This window comes from Schistocerca piceifrons, chromosome 2 (assembly GCF_021461385.2).
Source record: "Schistocerca piceifrons isolate TAMUIC-IGC-003096 chromosome 2, iqSchPice1.1, whole genome shotgun sequence".
NCBI lineage: Eukaryota > Metazoa > Arthropoda > Insecta > Orthoptera > Acrididae > Schistocerca > Schistocerca piceifrons.
In genome coordinates, this window is record NC_060139.1 from 775,745,164 (window position 1) to 775,764,104 (window position 18,941).

An 18,941-nucleotide genomic window follows, 5' to 3' on the forward strand; every position below is an offset into this window, starting at 1 on the left:
ATTTTCTAAATGGAATGTCCTATGCGTCTAGCTCCAACTACCATTCGGCGATCAAGCCCGATAGTTCCTATCGTGCGGCTATAATCATGTCGGAAACCCTTTTACATGAATCACCATAGTACAAATAACAGATCAAAATACTTCCACGTGAGTCCCTGATGTGCCGCGAAAAATGTCTACACTGAGGTGACAAAGGTATCATGAGATAGCGATATGCACATATATAGAAAGTTGTAGCATCGCGTACACAAGGCTCGACAGTGCATTGGCGGATTTGTCATCTGTGCTCACGTGATTCATGTGAAAAGATATCCGACGTGATTATGACCGCATGTGCTGTGGACAATTATTAACGTAGAAGAATGAGATTTTCACTCTGCAGCGGAGTGTGCGCTGATATGAAACTTCCTGGCAGATTAAAACTGTGTGCCCGACCGAGACTCGAACTCGGGACCTTTGCCTTTCGCGGGCAAGTGCTCTACCATCTGAGCTACCGAAGCACGACTCACGCCCGGTACCCACAGCTTTACTTCTGCCAGTATTAATTATTAACGTAGTTTCTTCGGCGTTTTCAGTCAGTCTTAGGGCTGCAAATAAACGCAGTGCGCTCCAGTGGACACTCCCTGGTTGACTGCGTGTATCTGCAGCTTTAAGACTGAAAACGTCAAAGAAGTGACCATTAACATCTGTCCACTGCAGTGGTCATGTGCACCACAGGGCCAGAAGCACAATGAGGGAACCACACTCTAACCACGAACAACACTCCAATATCGTAACAGCACCTTCTATATACATCACTGTAGGCGCTACACCTGATGGCAAGTGGTATTCTCCAGGCAGGTGTGATTCACCATTAGAAGCCCTCGTTTCCAGTCATCCAATGTGCTGTGGTGTCGGTAATTGCACCACGTTCAGCGTCGATTAGCACTGACTACACAAATGTGTTGCTTATGAGGAGCTGCTCGACCGCTGTGTCCTGTTCTTTAGTCTATGAACATTCACTGTGCTAACTGGATTGCTGGCAGCAGTTTGGAACTCGTGAGAATTCCTTCCGTTTATTTCACGCTTATTTTTCTTTTTATAACCACCCTCCGGAATGTTGGACGGTCCCTGTCCATCAATGCAAGACGTCTGCGTGGTCTTGTGTCAGTTCTCGACCCATTCTGCTGTTACTGTTTCTCTTCTAACAACGGAATACTCCCCACTTCCCTTATACTGGAGGGTGTTGTGTCTCACCATTGGAGGCAACAGGAGCTGGAGGGCTGACACAGTTTCTCATTGGCGCCACGGGCGGCGCTTTGAAGTTCACTATCAGTCACAAGCGCGGAACAATCAGCAATCTCTGCACCGCTGCCAATGCGATGGACTTCTGTGTTGTGATAAGCGGCCGCCACAGGCAGCAACGTGGTTCACGTTCGGTGTTGGGTACGAAAGTTCTAGTATGGAGTTCCGGGGCTGCAGTTAGTAGTGGAGATCAGCCTGCGAGACTTAGTCTACAAGTGGAATCGCCTATAGCCTTCGCATATGGACAGGTGTTTGTTACATTGATTGACAGTGTGGAGCCCGGGACGGAAATAATCTTGTTGACAATTTTATGCAGTCATGCAGGGCTTGACAGTCTACTACTTAGTTGTTTCTGTCCGCAAGTACATCCAACGAGTTGGTGTACAACTTTAGTTAAGTATTATAGTGCAATAAAGTGCATACTTGTGTCACCAATTTGCTTGCACTCTCACAGTTTCTCCATCCACCTTGGAGTACCTAGACCTACGAGGGGCGTTTGAAAAGTCCGTGCAAAAATAAAAACTACTTACGTGTTTGGGGTAAACCTTTTTTATTTTTCGACATAGTCTCCTTTTAGACTTATACACTTCGTCCAACGCAGTTCTAATTTGTTGTCCCTTCCGAATAATAGGAATTGTCCAAGTCTACAAAATAGCTATTAGTTGCTGCAATCACATCCTCGTTTTAATAAAACCTTTGTCCCGCCAGCTGTTTCTTCAAATTGGGGAACAAATAGTAGTCCGAAGGAGCCAACCAAGTATGGAGAATAGGAGGAATGTGGAACGAGTTGGAATCTTATTTACAATAATTTTGCGACAACAACTGTTGAGGTGTGTGTTGGTGCATTGTCGTGATGGAAAATGGCTTTTTTGCGGTCCAACCGCCGGCGTTTTTCTTGCAGCTCGGTTTTCAAACGGTCCAATAACGATGAATAATATGCACCTGTAATAGTTTTAGCCTTTTCCAGATATTCGATGAGGATTATCCCTTGCGAATCCCAAAAGACAGTCGCCATAACCTTTTCAGCTGAAGGAATAGTCTTCACCTGTTTTAGTGCAGATTCTCCCTTGGTAACCCATTGTTTAGATTGTTCTTTTGTAACATCAGTATAGTAATGTATCCATGTCTCATCCGCAGTGGCGAAACGACGCTTAAAGTCCTGCGGATTGTTCCTGAACTGCTGCAAATCATCCTTGCAACACTTCACACGATTCCGTTTTTGGTCAAGCGTGAGCAATCGCGGAACCCATCTTGCGGATAGCTTTCTCATGTGCAAATGTTTATGCAAAATATTATGTACCCGTTCTTTCGAGATGTCCACAGCAGTATCAATCTCACGCAACTTAACTCTTCTGTCATTCAACACCATATCACGGATTTTATCAATGATTTCTGGAGTCGTAACCTCCACAGGGCGTCCAGAACGTTCAGCACACTTGTGCCCACATGGCCTCTCCAAAAATTTTGAAACCACTTATAAACTGTTTTAATCGAAGGTGCGGAGTCACCGTAATGTTTATCAAGCTTCTCTTTAGTCTCCCGAGGCGTTTTGCCTTTCATAAAGTAATGTTTAATCACCATACGAAATTCTTTTTCGTCAGTTTTTTTTGACAATCACTCGACTTCCTTGATTCACACGAATGCCAGACACAAAGAAATAGGACCAATACGGCTGACACTTGGTGTGCGTTCTTTCCAGAGATGCTACTAGAAGATTAGAATAGATTAGTTTTTCGTTCCATAGATCCGTGTTGAGGAGATCCTCGTGGATGTGGAACATGTCACCTTTTCTTTTTTTTTAAAAAAAAAAGTTGAAATAACAATACTAATAGTATGAATATATACAATACATCATTTGTTTCTATTAAAAAATTCGTCAATGGAGTAGAAGGAGTTGGCCACTAGTAAGTCTTTCAGGCTCCTTTTAAACTGATCTTTATTTGTAGCTAAATTTTTTATGTTTGCTGGCAAATTATTGAAGATGAGTGTTCATGAGTAGTGGACCCATTTTTGAACTAAAGTAAGTGCTTTTAAGTCCTTGTTCAGATCATTTTTGTTCCTGGTATTGTATGTATGAACTGAGCTGCTTGTTGGTAAAAGAGATATATTATTTAGGACAAATTTCATTAAGGAGTGAATATACTGAGAGGCAGTAGTTAGTACACCCAGTACCTTGAAGAGGTTTCTACAAGACGTCCGTGAATTTACTCCACAAATAATACGTATTACACGCTTTTGGACTCTGAAAACTAACTAAACATGACGTCGATACGCGCCGGTGGAGCGATCTCTCGGACTTTGCTCGGACTTTTCAAATGGCCCACGTAATACGACGTGTGTGAGCCGTTCTAGCCACACACATCAGAGGGTCCACCTATCGTGACATCTAGTGAACGTCCGTCTCGATAGGGGAGTGGTGCCGGCACGGTAGTTCAGCGTGCTCGGTGATCGAACGGATCAACGAAGAACCTGATCGGGTGTCATCGGACGTCCGCCCCGAGCAAACTCAACGACGGAATGTCATGAAAAGGGGCCCTGCTTCGCTTCCAGGCTGGGTTGGAGACTTTCTCCTCGCAGGGACTGGGTGTTGTGTTGTCTTCATCCCCAGCGACACGCAAGTCGCTGAAGTGGCGTCAATTCTAAAAACTAGCACCAGGCGACAGATCTACCCACCTGGAGGCCTTTGCCACACGACATTTCGTTTCATGAAGTGATCAATTCCGCATTACACAGAGATGAGCGGGTAGTTTTGATCAGATAGTGTACTAGAAAATAAAAAAGAAATACACTCCTGGAAATTGAAATAAGAACACCGTGAATTCATTGTCCCAGGAAGGGGAAACTTTATTGACACATTCCTGGGGTCAGATACATCACATGATCACACTGACAGAACCACAGGCACATAGACACAGGCAACAGAGCATGCACAATGTCGGCACTAGTACAGTGTATATCCACCTTTCGCAGCAATGCAGGCTGCTATTCTCCCATGGAGACGAACGTAGAGATGCTGGATGTAGTCCTGTGGAACGGCTTGCCATGCCATTTCCACCTGGCGCCTCAGTTGGACCAGCGTTCGTGCTGGACGTGCAGACCGCGTGAGACGACGCTTCATCCAGTCCCAAACATGCTCAATGGGGGACAGATCCGGAGATCTTGCTGGCCAGGGTAGTTGACTTACACCTTCTAGAGCACGTTGGGTGGCACGGGATACATGCGGACGTGCATTGTCCTGTTGGAACAGCAAGTTCCCTTGCCGGTCTAGGAATGGTAGAACGATGGGTTCGATGACGGTTTGGATGTACCGTGCACTATTCAGTGTCCCCTCGACGATCACCAGTGGTGTACGGCCAGTGTAGGAGATCGCTCCCCACACCATGATGCCGGGTGTTGGCCCTGTGTGCCTCGGTCGTATGCAGTCCTGATTGTGGCGCTCACCTGCACGGCGCCAAACACGCATACGACCATCATTGGCACCAAGGCAGAAGCGACTCTCATCGCTGAAGACGACACGTCTCCATTCGTCCCTCCATTCACGCCTGTCGCGACACCACTGGAGGCGGGCTGCACGATGTTGGGGCGTGAGCGGAAGACGGCCTAACGGTGTGCGGGACCGTAGCCCAGCTTCATGGAGACGGTTGCGAATGGTCCTCGCCGATACCCCAGGAGCAACAGTGTCCCTAATTTGCTGGGAAGTGGCGGTGCGGTCCCCTACGGCACTGCGTAGGATCCTACGGTCTTGGCGTGCATCCGTGCGTCGCTGCGGTCCGGTCCCAGGTCGACGGGCACGTGCACCTTCCGCCGACCACTGGCGACAACATCGATGTACTGTGGAGACCTCACGCCCCACGTGTTGAGCAATTCGGCGGTACGTCCACCCGGCCTCCCCCATGCCCACTATACGCCCTCGCTCAAAGTCCGTCAACTGCACATACGGTTCACGTCCACGCTGTCGCGGCATGCTACCAGTGTTAAAGACTGCGATGGAGTTCCGTATGCCACGGCAAACTGGCTGACACTGACGGCGGCGGTGCACAAATGCTGCGCAGCTAGCGCCATTCGACGGCCAACACCGCGGTTCCTGGTGTGTCCGCTGTGCCGTGCGTGTGATCATTGCTTGTACAGCCCTCTCGCTGTGTCCGGAGCAAGTATGGTGGGTCTGACACACCGGTGTCAATGTGTTCTTTTTTCCATTTCCAGGAGTGTATTAAATGTATAACTTTAAATTTTTCGAGGTGACAACTTCGCTGAACCAGGACGAAGGTAGTTCTGTTCGGAGACAAACGACAGAATTTCGTCGCACGAATAGCCACGCCCGTCACGAGAGGAACTGGTTTGCTTCGGACGTGTCTGATAGCGGCGGGGCACCCGAGCGGAGCAGACTGCGGGCGGTGCCGTGTCCCGGCCAGACGTTCAGCTGCGGCACAAAGGCCGGCGCACGCCTCTCCTCTCTCCTGCCGCAAGGGCTGCCCCACTCCACGTGCTCGGGGTCACCATCAGTCCTGTATTCATTCCCTCCAGATCCCAATTGCTATGAAAATTCCTCTGTGTTTGTAACCGCGTCAGGTCCTATGCGAAACAATGTTTCGATCACACGAACACCAACGACAGACTTTATTCGTAAATGATTTGATCGAAACTGTGAATTTTTGACAATTACCCGGTGAGCCATCATTAGAACCAATAGTTTACGAAAGTGACGCAAGTCGCTATCTAACGTTCATAGTGCTCACTTTCTACTTCTCTGCGCACACTCTCTCTATTAGGCTGGTGCATAAGGCCGGCCGGTGTGACCGCGCGGTTCTAGGCGCTTCAGTCTGGAACCGCGCGACCGCTAAGGTCGCAGGTTCGAATCCTGCCTCGGGCATGGATGTGTGTGATGTCCTTAGGTTAGTTAGGTTTAAGTAGTTCTACTTTCTAGGGGCTGATGACCTCAGATGTTAAGCCCCATAGTGCTCAGAGCCATTTTATAACCCGCAAAGCACGCTGAAGTCCAACCAAAACATTTTCGAAGTAACCTTTCGATGAGCCTATTGGACTTCGTAATGTGTCAAAAGAATATTTTGCAGTGTGCGAGTCAGGATAGTTGTCGGGTATGCAGTAGCAGAGGAGTGTTTGCGGACGTATTGTCATTGCTTCCGCACTTTAAAAAGGTTTCGCAATTTCTTACACAGAAGATCAGTTGATGTAGTATGACTCTGGTCTGTTCTCGTGAAGGAGAAAGATGTATTTCGCAACTGAATTGTATCGACCACTTTATGTATTATAGTTCAGTTCATCAGCGCAATTACAACTGCAATTCCATTTTCATTGTCTGGAGAATATTTTTTGCAATAAAGCTCTGGTTAGAGTTATTTTCAATTAAATATTTAACTCTCAGATGTTAAGTCCCACAGTGCTCAGAGCCATTTTAACCATTTTTTTAGTGCATTAGTCTGTACCGTTTTTGCTTTGCTTGCAGGAATTCCGCTTGCTATTTATTTATCGATTGTAATTTTTTATTTGTAGTTCACTGTTGTTATTTGAGTTTACGCATTGTCATTTTGAAATAGTGAGCGGAGCTGTGGACGCTAGAAAATGGAGTGCCAAGTCGCGGAATCGGAACGTTTCCGACATATTTTTCTGTTTGAGTTCAATAGAGGGGTGACTGCAGCAGAGGCAGCCAGAAACATTTGCGCAATGTATGGCGATAATGCCACTGGACAGAGTACGGCAAGAAAATGATTTTCTCGTTTTAAGGAGGATTGTTTTGACATTAGTGATTCTCCACGTTAAGGAAGAGCTTCGGGGCTTGATGAAGATCGTTTGAACTAATCCACAATGATCCACGTCAGTTTACAACAGAACTGGCAGATGCGATGAACTGTGATCATTCCACCATCGTGCGACATTTGCTTGCAATGGGGAAGGTTCAGAAATCGAGTGTCTCGGTACTGCATGCTCTAAGCCAAAACCACAAAAATCAGCGGGTCGCCATTTGTGGTTCTCTTCTTGCTCGTCTACTGGCTCGTGAACAACACCGAGTATTGTTATCCTGTATCGTTACTGCTGACGAGAAATGGTGTCTTTCTGCTCACACAGGGAAAAGAAAGAAAGGAATGGTTGGGCCCAAACAAAGCAGCAACCTCGCATGCAAAGACCTGCGCGCATCCACAAAATATAATGCCATGCATCTGGCGAAACAGCGAAGGTGTGGTGTCTTTCCCGAGGTGTAATCATCACTACAGACATTTATTGTCAACAACTGAAATGCCTTATTGACGCAGTCCAGGAACAACGCCCAGGAAGACTGCGTGAAGTGATGCCACTGGACGATAATGCCCGCCCGTATTCTACTAGTCTGGAGGGGGGAAAAAAACTACCGTACAGGAGTTCGGCTGGGAAATGATTCCGCACCCACCTTATTCACCTGATCTTGCACCCTCAGATCTTCACCTTTTCCACTCTCCATCGAACACTCTTCAAGGTACTTCTTTTCCGGACGAAAATATACTCGGAACATAGCTCGACGAATTCTTCGCCTCAAAACAACATGATTTCTACAGGCACGGACTCGAAAAGTTACACCAGCGTTGGCAGACTGTTGTAAATAGTAAACGAAACTGTATTATTGATGACTGAAGTCTCTGTTAAGCGTTTCTGTTGTGTTTATTAAACTGATGAAAACACTACGAACTTATGCACTAACTCCATGCTTCTGTAGGTGAGAGTCAACAAAATATTGCTGCAAGAAAGCCGGCATTTGGTTTGATGATTGCCATTCTAACTCGCTTATCACATCAGTGACTCTCTGTTCTCTAGTCCCAGGTAGTGGAAAACGAGATCTTAAAGAGTAGTACCTATTTTCTTTTTATGAAGTGTAAAACTTAACATTTCCGGATATTTGAAGTAAATTAACAATGTCTGCACCACTTTGAAATCTTATCGAGATCTGGCTGAATACTTCTGCAGCTTTTTCTCAGGCAGTACTTCATTATATATAACTGCATCATTTGCATGAAGTCTGAGGTTACTATTAATATTGTGCTTTAGGTCATTACTACAGAGGGTAGGTTTGATTCCATGTTCGCCAAACCAAGAGATGTTCTCGAGAACATACGAGGTGCGGCTAGAAAAAAACCGGACTGATGCTGGAAAAAACATTTATTTACAATTATTTACAATTTCATGTTATCTCCTTCAATGTACTCTCCTCCTCGGTCTCTACACCGCTCCATACGAATTTTCCACTGTTCATAGCAATGCTGCAGATCATTTTCGGTAAGTCCATACATTACTTCCGTCGCTTTTTCTTTTACTGCTTCAACAGTCTCAAATCTAGTTTCTTTCAAAGCTGACTTGACTTTAGGGAAAAGAAAAAAGTCACAGGGGGCCAAATCAGGTAAGTAGGGTGGATGATCTAAGATGGGAATGTTGTGTTTTGCCAAAAACGTCTTCACTGACAACGCACTGTGAGCTGGGGCATTGTCTTGGTGAAGGATCCATGACTTTTTTCTCCACAAATCGTTCCGTTTTCTCCGTACTCGCTCACGTAGGGTAGCCAGGACGCTAATGTAGTAATGCTGATTCACTGTTTGTCCCTCTGGTACCCAATCAATGTGCACAATCCCTTTGATGTCAAAAAAAAAAACAATCATCATTGCCTTGAATTTCGATTTTGACATTCGTGCTTTTTTTGTCGTGGAGAACCAGGAGTTTTCCAATGCATCGATTGGCGTTTAGTTTCGGGATCGTAAGTAAAAAACCACGATTCATCGCAAGTAATAACATTTTGTAAGAAGGTGGGATCACTTTCAATGTTTTCCAGGATGTCAGAACAAATCATTCTTCGGCGTTCCTTCTGTTCAATTGTGAGACACTTTGGAACCATTTTTGAACACACTTTGTTCATGTTGAAACTTTCATGAAGAATCTGCCTAACACTTTCCTTGTCAACTCCTGTTAACTCAGACACTGCTCTGATTGTTAAACGGCGATCTTGTCGAACAAGTTTACCGATTTTTTCAATGTTTGCATCAGTTTTTGCTGACAATGGTCTGCCAGTGCGAGTGTCATCACTGGTGTCTTCGCGGCCATCTTTAAATCGTTTAAACCACTCAAACACTTGTGTTCGCGATAAACAATCATCGCAGTACACTTGTTGTAACATTACAAACGTTTCACTTGCAGATTTTCCTAGTTTGAAACAAAATTTGATGTTAACACGCTGTTCTTTCTGTACACTCAACATTTTCCGACCCACAGACAAAACGTCAACTACTTAAAACAGACGCCACGGGCAGACTGAGTGCAGGAGGCAGATGAAACTCGAGCAGTAGGCGGAGCGAGAGTCACGTGACAGGCCACGCGACTTTCAGCCTTATTGCATTCGTTTTATTGTTTCACCAGTACTAGTCCGGCTTTTTTCTAGCCACACCTCGTATGTCTGGAGCTAACTACTGTTGTAACTCGTTTAGCATTACCCAGGGTGCACGTGTGGAGTTCTTCCACGGACGCGGGCTGGACCTTATTCTTCAAAAGACACCTTGAAAATGTATCCCACGAAATAATTTCACGCAATAATCTTTCAGAGGCTTTGCACCACTAAGCAGAACTCTACGTTCGAGTGTGGTTAACCAGCAAGGATGTAAAGGAGGTGGGCACCCAGTTCTATGAGTTCTATGAGGACTGTAACTGGATGTATAAAGGCTATTCCACTATGGTGACATCTAACACGTAGCCTAACAGTCCCACCTTCCTGAGGAGACGGGAAGCTTTGCGCTGAAGAAATGCACAAAAGTAATGAACAGTCGTCCTCTACTTTCCATCCACAAAGACGCCCCAGTGTTGGAAACAACTCGAAGTCGCTCTGGAAACACTTCTTTAAGAGTGGCCCAACAACTGGTAGCTACAACTTCATCAGCGATACTAAATGGCATGAGAGCTTGAGTGGGGGAGCCTCCCCCAAGAACAATGACCATATCAATCCTGTAGAGAACGTAACGGCTTTGAACTTCCATGACAGGTATGGAAAAGCTTAAGCAGACTCCGAAAGGGGCATGGAATAGATGCACGCCACCTCCACAAGTGGGGAAAGCTACCCAGCCCCAGCTGTGACTGCGATGCTCGAAATCAAACTGTCGAACATATCGCCCAGGACTGTAAAATAATACCTTATCAGAGAGCCTGGTTGACTTCTTCAACATCACACCGTCTTGCCTCGAATGGGTCGTCAACCTGGACGTCAGAAAATGAAGATAAAAGTTCCCCCTTTTATCTGCTGTTATGTTTTGTTTATTGTCTTATTGTATTCGATATTTCATCTATTTTTTATCATATTTTATTCTGTATCCTTCATCGAAGTATTTTGTGGTACGCATAATGTCCAGGCTAGAGATATACACAAACAAATTCATATAACGAAAGAACTCGACATTTTATGTTGTTGGGTAACTACACAACCAATGGAGACACTCTCCAAGATGTGATCCTCAACTGCGCTGAGTCGCATGGTGCATGAGCGCCAGTGAAATTTTGGAAACTTTTGGTAAGTTCCTGTGGAACCAAACTGCTGAGGTCATCGGTCCCTAGGCTGACACACTACTTAATCTAACTTAAACTAACTTACGCTAAGAACAACACACAGAGGGAGGACTCGAACGGCTGACGGGGGGAGCCGCGCGAATCGTAAAAGGCGCTCCAGACTGCGCGGTTACCCCGCGTGGCGAGCGCCAATAACAGAGCACACCTTCTTCGTTATGTTTTGCGAACTATGCAGTTCCACATATGCCTCTCCACACCATTTGCCAGGAGGATAACGCCATCATCCCATTTCTCCAAGAGACGGTTCCCGAGCATTGGATCGGAAGGGGGCTCCCGTTGCATGACCCTCTCGGATTCCCGATATGACTCCGTTGGATTGCAGTGCATGGTGGCTTATCAAGGAAATTGTTTACAGAACAAAGGTTAGAGATCTGACAGATTTGAGACAACGGATCTACGCCGCAGTAGAGACCCTAACAGCTGTCATGCCCATGAAAGTGAGGCAGGAAGTGGAGCACCGTATCCATATCTGTCGAGCTACGTAGAGTGACAACATTGCACTGCAAAAGAATGCTTAAAAATGTTTGACCTCACGTGTGCAATGTTGGGCAAATTAATTTATAACCCTTGATAGTTACTGAAATAAAAACAAATGCTTTTCTATACCTCTAGCGCGGGTACCCTTATTTTATCACTGATCGTATAACCAATGTAAACCACGTAGATAGTGCCATACGTTAAATGAATGTCGCGTATTGTATCTTGGCAACCCTGACCTAATGGACGTTGTGTACATCAATGAATAGTAGAGAGTCAGGCAAATAGCATGTCACTGACCGGTGGTCTGTGCAGATGCGAACTGCGGCGGTGGAAGCCTTTATAGGGATTGTATTATGACGGAGGCTCGACGGGCAGTACAGTAATGACCGACATTCCGTTGTACCCGACACACACAATATTCTCAGGTGTGCGTGAGACGGTGGAGGGCCACTGACAGTGTTTTGAACTGGAAGTGACGAGGACGGGGTAGAAGTGTTCGAAGTGTGAGAATCTGAACACAGTCCCAGGCGTTCAGTCCGGCGAAATGCACAAACATTACAATTGACGTGACGTTCACTGGCCCACTTGCTGGATTGTTTGAAGTTTCATATGCATAGCCTGCAGGTTCAAATGGCTCTGAGCACTATGGGACTCAACTGGTGAGGTCATTAGTCCCCTAGAACTTAGAACTAGTTAAACCTAACTAACCTAAGGACATCACAAACATCCATGCCCGAGGCAGGATTCGAACCTGCGACCGGAGCGGTCTTGCGGTTCCAGACTGCAGCGCCTTTAACCGCACGGCCACTTCGGCCGCCTGCAGGTGGTTCAAGAGTCTAGAGACACTGATACGCAAAAAGGAAGACTGCACCTACATTCTTGCAATGGTAAAACGTGACCCACTGTTACACCAACGACTGTTGAAGTGCGATGAAGTGCCGTGCGAAGTGGCCGCGCGGCTGGAGGCGCCATGTCACTGATTGCGCGGCCCCTCCCGTCGGAGGTTCGAGTCCTCCCTCGGGCATGGGTGTGTCTGTTGTTCTTAGCATAAGTTAGTTTAAGTAGTGTGTAAGTCTAGAGACCGATGACCTAAGCACTTTGGTCCCTTAGGAATACACACTCATTTGAACTCATCTGTCCGATGAAGTAAATGTTTTCATGACTGGGTAAGTTAGTAAGAAGAACTTCCGGTTCTGGTCTCAGGAAAATACACGACGTTTACGTGAGTCCAGAAGCTGTGTTATAGTGTACAGTTGGCATGTGTAGAACTACTGATCTCTATTACTTTGAGGATGACGCCCGACGTGTCGCAACAGTGAAAGCTGCAGTGAAACGTTGCAGTATTTCCCCACTCCGCAATTGCAGTCAAGAGCGTTGTTGAATAACATTTGTTTTCAGCAGGATGGTGGAATGGCTGGCTCAGCACGCCGAAATATGATTGTACTCCAACAAACGTTTCCAAACCGTATGACATAACGCTGTGGTGATGTGACATGCCCACCCCGTTACACAGGTTTAACGACTCCGGAATACCTCCTCTGGGGCTAGGTAAAGGAAAGGATTTCTGCCAACCGTTTTCAGACAACTTCATACTTAAGACTGCCCGAGGCAGGATTCGAACCTGCGACCGTAGCAGCAGCGAGGTTCCAGACTGAAGCGCCTAGAACTTCTCGGCCACAGCTGCTGGCACGAAATATGTTAAGGAGTCTTAGGAAGCCTGCCCGCGACGCCTTCAGCATTGCATCCAGGCATACGGGGGATATTTGATGGAAATTGTTTTCAAGGTGCAATGAGTTATGTGCTACAAGTGTAGTAATTGCTAATTTATTAAATAGCATTTCGTAAAAAAAAAGCACTCCGTCTTCAGGCCACGAGTGGCCTACCGGGACCATCCGACCGCCGTGTCATACTCGGTGGAGGATGCGGATAGGAGGGGCGTGGGGTCAGCACACCGTTCTCCCGGTCGTTATGACGGTTTTCTTGAACGAAGCCGCTACTATTCGGTCGAGTAGCTCCTCAATTGGCATCACGATGCTGAGTGCACCCCGAAAAACGGCAACAGCGTATGGCTGCCTGGATGGTCACCCATCCAAGTACCGACCACGCCCTACAGCGCTTAACTTCGGTGATCTCACTGGAACCGGTGTATCCACTGCGGCAAGGCCGTTGCCAATCGTATTTCGTAACTATATTAAATTATTACTTGCATTCAGCATGTTTCCGTTATCATTTGAAGTTGGTAGATTACGCGCCACCCTGCGCAATATGAACAGCAACGGTCTCAACACACTTCCCTGGGGCACATATGAGGCTACTTCCACATCTGTCGACGAATGTACATCGAGTATAACATACTGCGTCCTCTCTACCAAGAAACCTTCAATCCAGCCCTAAACTCCGCTCGATCCTCTTTCGAACGTACTTCCGATAATGGGCGTACGTGTGGGAAGCGTGTGGTATTGTCCACAGCACTGCCAGCTAGATAGAGTCTGTAGACGTTGAGTTCACGGCCATCACACGCCCCATCCAGCGACCCCTCGGCCTCATGAGAGGAGCAAGTGTTTGTCCAATTACCGCAGCACCGCGCCGCGACAAAAGCTGACTTAATGGGGACGCCTGTCTGGGGTTGTGGCTCCACTGCCGCACTCCGCCGCCTGTTGCGCACACGGCCCACCCGACGCTCTGCCTGCCTAGTCCTAGTGTCAACAACCACTGATTGTGAGGGCAGCGGCTGTGTCTTTTACGACAAGAAGCATTCTTTAGTACCAGTCAAAGCTCACTGTGGTCCTTACAAGGTGGAAACACAGCAAGGGAACGATTGTTGTTGTGTCTTCAGTCCGAAGGCTGGCTTGATGCAGCTCTCCATGCTACTCTATCCTGTGCAGGCATCTTCGTCTCTGAACAACTACTGAAACATACAACTGAACATGCTTATTGTATTCGTCTCTTGGCCCCTCTCTTTAATTTTACCCCCCCCCCCCACACACACACACATGCACACGCACGTCTTTCCAAAAGTAATGTCTAGGGCTAGGCGCAAATTGAGACGCGTATAGCACATGTGACGCGACACGACACAACAGCGCGACACGCACGTGCCGCACGAGTCGCGCGGTTCCAGCGCATATTGCGACGCGTACATTACACTTCGCGAGCATATAGCGACGCCTACACCATACTTCGCACGCTCCGACTGGCGACGCTCTGCGCTGACAGAACCGAAGCGCGCGCAACCTTTTATCTTCCTCAAACTTTTCACTGAAAATATATGATTTTTGCCTTACTTGTAGCGTTATATGTCAGCTTCGTGGCGAAGTGCCCATCATCTCGCTAACGACGATTCTTATTGTGATGTACACATTTTGGTAAGACACTACGCAAAAGTCAAAAAGTTTGCAACAAAAATTAGGGGTCGCTATGATTTTTCGTTTGGTGCTTATCACACCATATGTTGTTGCGTAAGCAATTTAGCTAACATGTTGAATTTTTGTTTAGACTTGGGAGGAGGTCTCTATCTGCCTCCGACCTCGAGAAAATGGATCCCATGTAGTGCGCTCACTTCCGATCTCACGCCCGCGAGAATGAAATGGTTCAAATGGCTCTGAGCACTATGGGACTTAACATCGGAGGTCATCAGTCCCCTAGTCTTAGAACTACTTAAACCTAACTAACCTAAGGACATCACACACATCCATGTCCGAGGCAGGATTCGAACCTGCGCCGTAGCAGCAGCGCGGTTCCGAACTGAAGCGCCTAGAACCGCTTGGCCACAACGGCCGGCCGAGAATGAAATACTCGCAACCTCTCTCATATCTCCTAAACCGCTCTAGACAGCGAAACGGACGTTTGGTGAATGATAGCACACAAGGAGGAGAGTGTTTTGCCAATTCTTAAACACACGGAACTTTCTTATCTATGGCGATATATATATTAGTACTTATACTTCCATTTTTATTTATTTCACTCCAGTGACTGTAATTTTTTAAGAGTTATCGACAGGTAGCGAAACAAGAGCTTACTAGTATGAAAATAAACATGAAATTTCTTCTTTTATGTTACTGCAAACCGACACTATGAGGTATTTCGTAAGCTATTGAGCTCTGTGTTTGCCAATTACTTGTTTAATGAGTCACTCCGTTTCGAAGTTCTGTCTCACTAGCTGCTGTGAAATGAGTTTGGGAAGGTACACTTTGACAAAGGAAGTACAATCAAACCAGTCACCAAGAGAAATGTGGCCGTTACTCACAAACGGTGATGCTTTTTCGAATGAGAAAAGTTTAACAACTCACACAAAAATAGATTGCCAATTCTGTTGGAATTTTGGTGGAATCCCCGTAATCCATCGTATTTTTAACACTGAGCGACTGGAATGGAAACTTACCAAAGGATTTTATTCCTTCTCTTGATCTGACCAGTATTAAAATAATGACGAGCGTACCTTCAGACGGAATGATAGGCACATACAAGATACTGGTTACTCACCTACGGCTTGCCAAACTGGCAATGTGTGATCGCCAATAAAATAGCTGTTATTGAGAAAAATAAACAATTGATCAGTCGCACAACACAATGGTCAGTGTATTGTCAGCAGCGGAGGATAATAGGCACGACAGAAATGCACAAGCTAGCCATGTGTGCCTTGTGAGTTGGAGATCGAAAAACATTGTCATGAAAGTAGATCTGCTTTCGTCAGCAGTACATTTCAACAAACTAAATATATCTAATCATAACACTCTTTTAAGATATTCCTACTTTCTTAATAAAACCGACCATTTTCTACATTTGTGTAGTCTGTTGTATAATTAGTTTATTAATGCTGATAATGTGCATGCATCAATTGAAATGCTTTTTCTCATCACGGCGAACCAATTAAAACATTGTTATTTGTGACTGCTTTTCGACTGTTTCTAACTTGCAGTGGAAATGTGATGTTCACATGCATGTAGTACAGTGTGTCGTATTACATTATTACATCCATAACCATGTAATCAAAGTGAGACTTCTATACATCAGATATAGGTCATTTTTTACAAGGAGCACAAAGAGATCACACCTGTGGCGATTATCCCTTTCTAAATTTTTGTAACAGATCGTACAGTTACGCCAGTATACTAGGCAGCGAGAAGATAACCGTGTTTTACTTTCCTGCCTTGCTTCTTAATCACACGATTTTATAATATTCCTTGCTTCCTTATTCACTACCCTCTGTCCCTTCTTGCGATCGCGGAGGCATATGATACAATTCCAGCGGCCAATGGCTCATCAGTTACTGAAGTACGCATTTTTCTTGACAGAAGATAAACAAAACAAAACAAAACTATACAGATATAAATAACAGAAAAGTATAATGTACTAACGAAGAAAGCTGGAGCGTTTAAAAGGAGAAAAACGAAACACTACCCAAAGACAATAAAATTTAGTACACAGTAACACGTGAGGCAATACTGGCCCTACGACTTATCTTAGAAGCTAGATTAAGGTAAGGCAAACCTACGTTTCTAGCATTTGTAGACTTCGAGAAAGCGTTTGACAGTGTTGACTGGAATACTCTCTTTCAAATTCTGAAAGTGGCAGGGGTAAAATACAGGGAGCGAAAGGCTATTTACAATTTGTACAGAAACCAGATGGCAGTTATAAGAGTAGAGGGGCATGAAAGGGAAGCGGTGGTTGGGAAGGGAGTGAGACAGGGTTATAGCCTATCCCCGATGTTATTCAATCTGTATATCGAGCAAGCAGTGAAGGAAACAAAAGAAAAATTCGGAGTAGGTATTAAAATCCACGGAGAAGAAATAAAAACTTTGAGGTTCGCCGATGACAGTGTAATTCAGTCAGAGACAGCAAAGGACTTGGAAGAGCAGTTGAACGGAATGGACAATGTCTTGAAAGGAGGGTATAAGATGAACATCAACAAAAGCAAAACGAGGATAATGGAATGTAGTCGAATTAAGTCGGGTGATGCTGAGAGAATGAGACACTTAAAGTAGTAAAGGAGTTTTGCTATTTGGGGAGCAAAATAACTGATGATGGTCGAGAGGATATAAAATGTAGACTGGCAATGGCAAGGAAAGCGTTTCTGAAGAAGAGAAATTTGTTAACATCAAGTATAGATTTAAGTGTCAGGAAGGCGTTTCTGAAAGTATTTGTATGGAGCGTAGCCATGTATGGAAGTGAAACATGGACGATAAATAGGTTGGACAAGAAGAGAATAGAAGCTTTCGAAATGTGGTGCTACAGAAGAATGCTGAAGATTAGATGGGTAGATCACATAACTAATGAGGAGGTATTGAATAGAATTGGGGAGGGGTTTGTGGCACAACTTGACAAGAAGAAGGGACCGGTTGGTAGGACATGTTCTGAGGCATCAAGGGATCACAAATTTAGCATTGGAGGGCAGTGTGGAGGGTAAAAATCGTAAAGGGAGACCAAGAGATGAATACACTAAGCATATTCAGAAGGCTGTAGGTTGCAGTAAGTACTGGGAAATGAAGAAGCTTGCACAGGATAGAGTAGCATGGAGAGCTGCATCAAACCAGTCTGAGGACTGAAGACCACAACAACAACAAGGCAACATTTATCGTATGGGCAATACTACCACTGCACCAGTCCGATGTGAGCATATGGCCAGTCTACTTTCCAGCTCCCCGTCTCAAATTTCCCACGGTGCTAGCGAGGCACGCGCGACGCGAGAAACTGTGCCACAACCACAACGCCGCGCGACCTGGCGCAGGCGCGTGTCGCGTCCCAGTCGCGTCGCGTCGCGATTTGCGCGGTCTCATTTGAACCTGTGAAGTTACAAAAATGCGCGCTGCGCTGCGTCGCGCCACACGCGCTATACGCGTCTCAATTTGCGCCTAGCTTCACAATTCGTCCCTTCAGCCATTTCCTTCTTATAGTTAAATTTCTTTTCTCCCCAATTCTGTTCACTAATTCCTCATTAGTTACGCGATCTACCCATCTAATCTTTTGCATTCTTCTACAAGGCGCGTGAGAATAATGTTATGGAGAACACTGCGAGCGGTACGGCAACGCTGTGGCGTTCTGATTGTTTAGACCGGTGTGTTCATATCTGCCAGAGGCTCAGTCCGACTTCCAGCTCCATACAGCCATCCTGCGATCTTTTGAGAGTGCCATCAGTGAAATTGTGTTTTTCTGACTTGTTACGAAAATGGAACAGCGGAATTTAGAGCAACGTTGTGCCATCAATTTTTGAGTTAAACTTGGAGAATCCGCGAGTGTGACCACTGAAAAGTTCAAACAGGCCTATAGGGAATATTCCTTATCAAGAGCACAAGTTTTTCGCTGGCACAAATCATTTTTGTAAGACCGAGAACACGATTAAGCCGAACCTGGCGCAGAGAGACCAACTTCTTGAGCAGGTGGATGCTCTGGTGAGATCAGACTGACGTTTAACAATTAATGATGATGGGTGACCCGTTAATCACTTTCAAATTTTTACCGAAGTTTTGCACATGCGAAAGGTTTGTGCCAAAATAGTGCCGAAAAACCTCACAATTGAGCTGGAGGACAATCGAAGAAACGTGTGCATCGATCTTCTTGAGAGGACTGTCAATGACCACGACTGGCTCAGTCGC

At 45.8% G+C, this 18,941-nt stretch overlaps 1 protein-coding gene and 1 pseudogene across 1 annotated transcript in view; both read right to left on the bottom strand.

The window, feature by feature from the left end:
• The window catches only part of LOC124776784 (large neutral amino acids transporter small subunit 1), a 348,969-nt gene that overhangs the window by 64,509 nt on the left and 265,519 nt on the right, over window positions 1-18,941 (bottom strand). The gene's annotated exons all lie outside the window — the stretch shown is intronic.
• On the bottom strand, window positions 13,403-13,520 carry LOC124778773 (annotated as a pseudogene).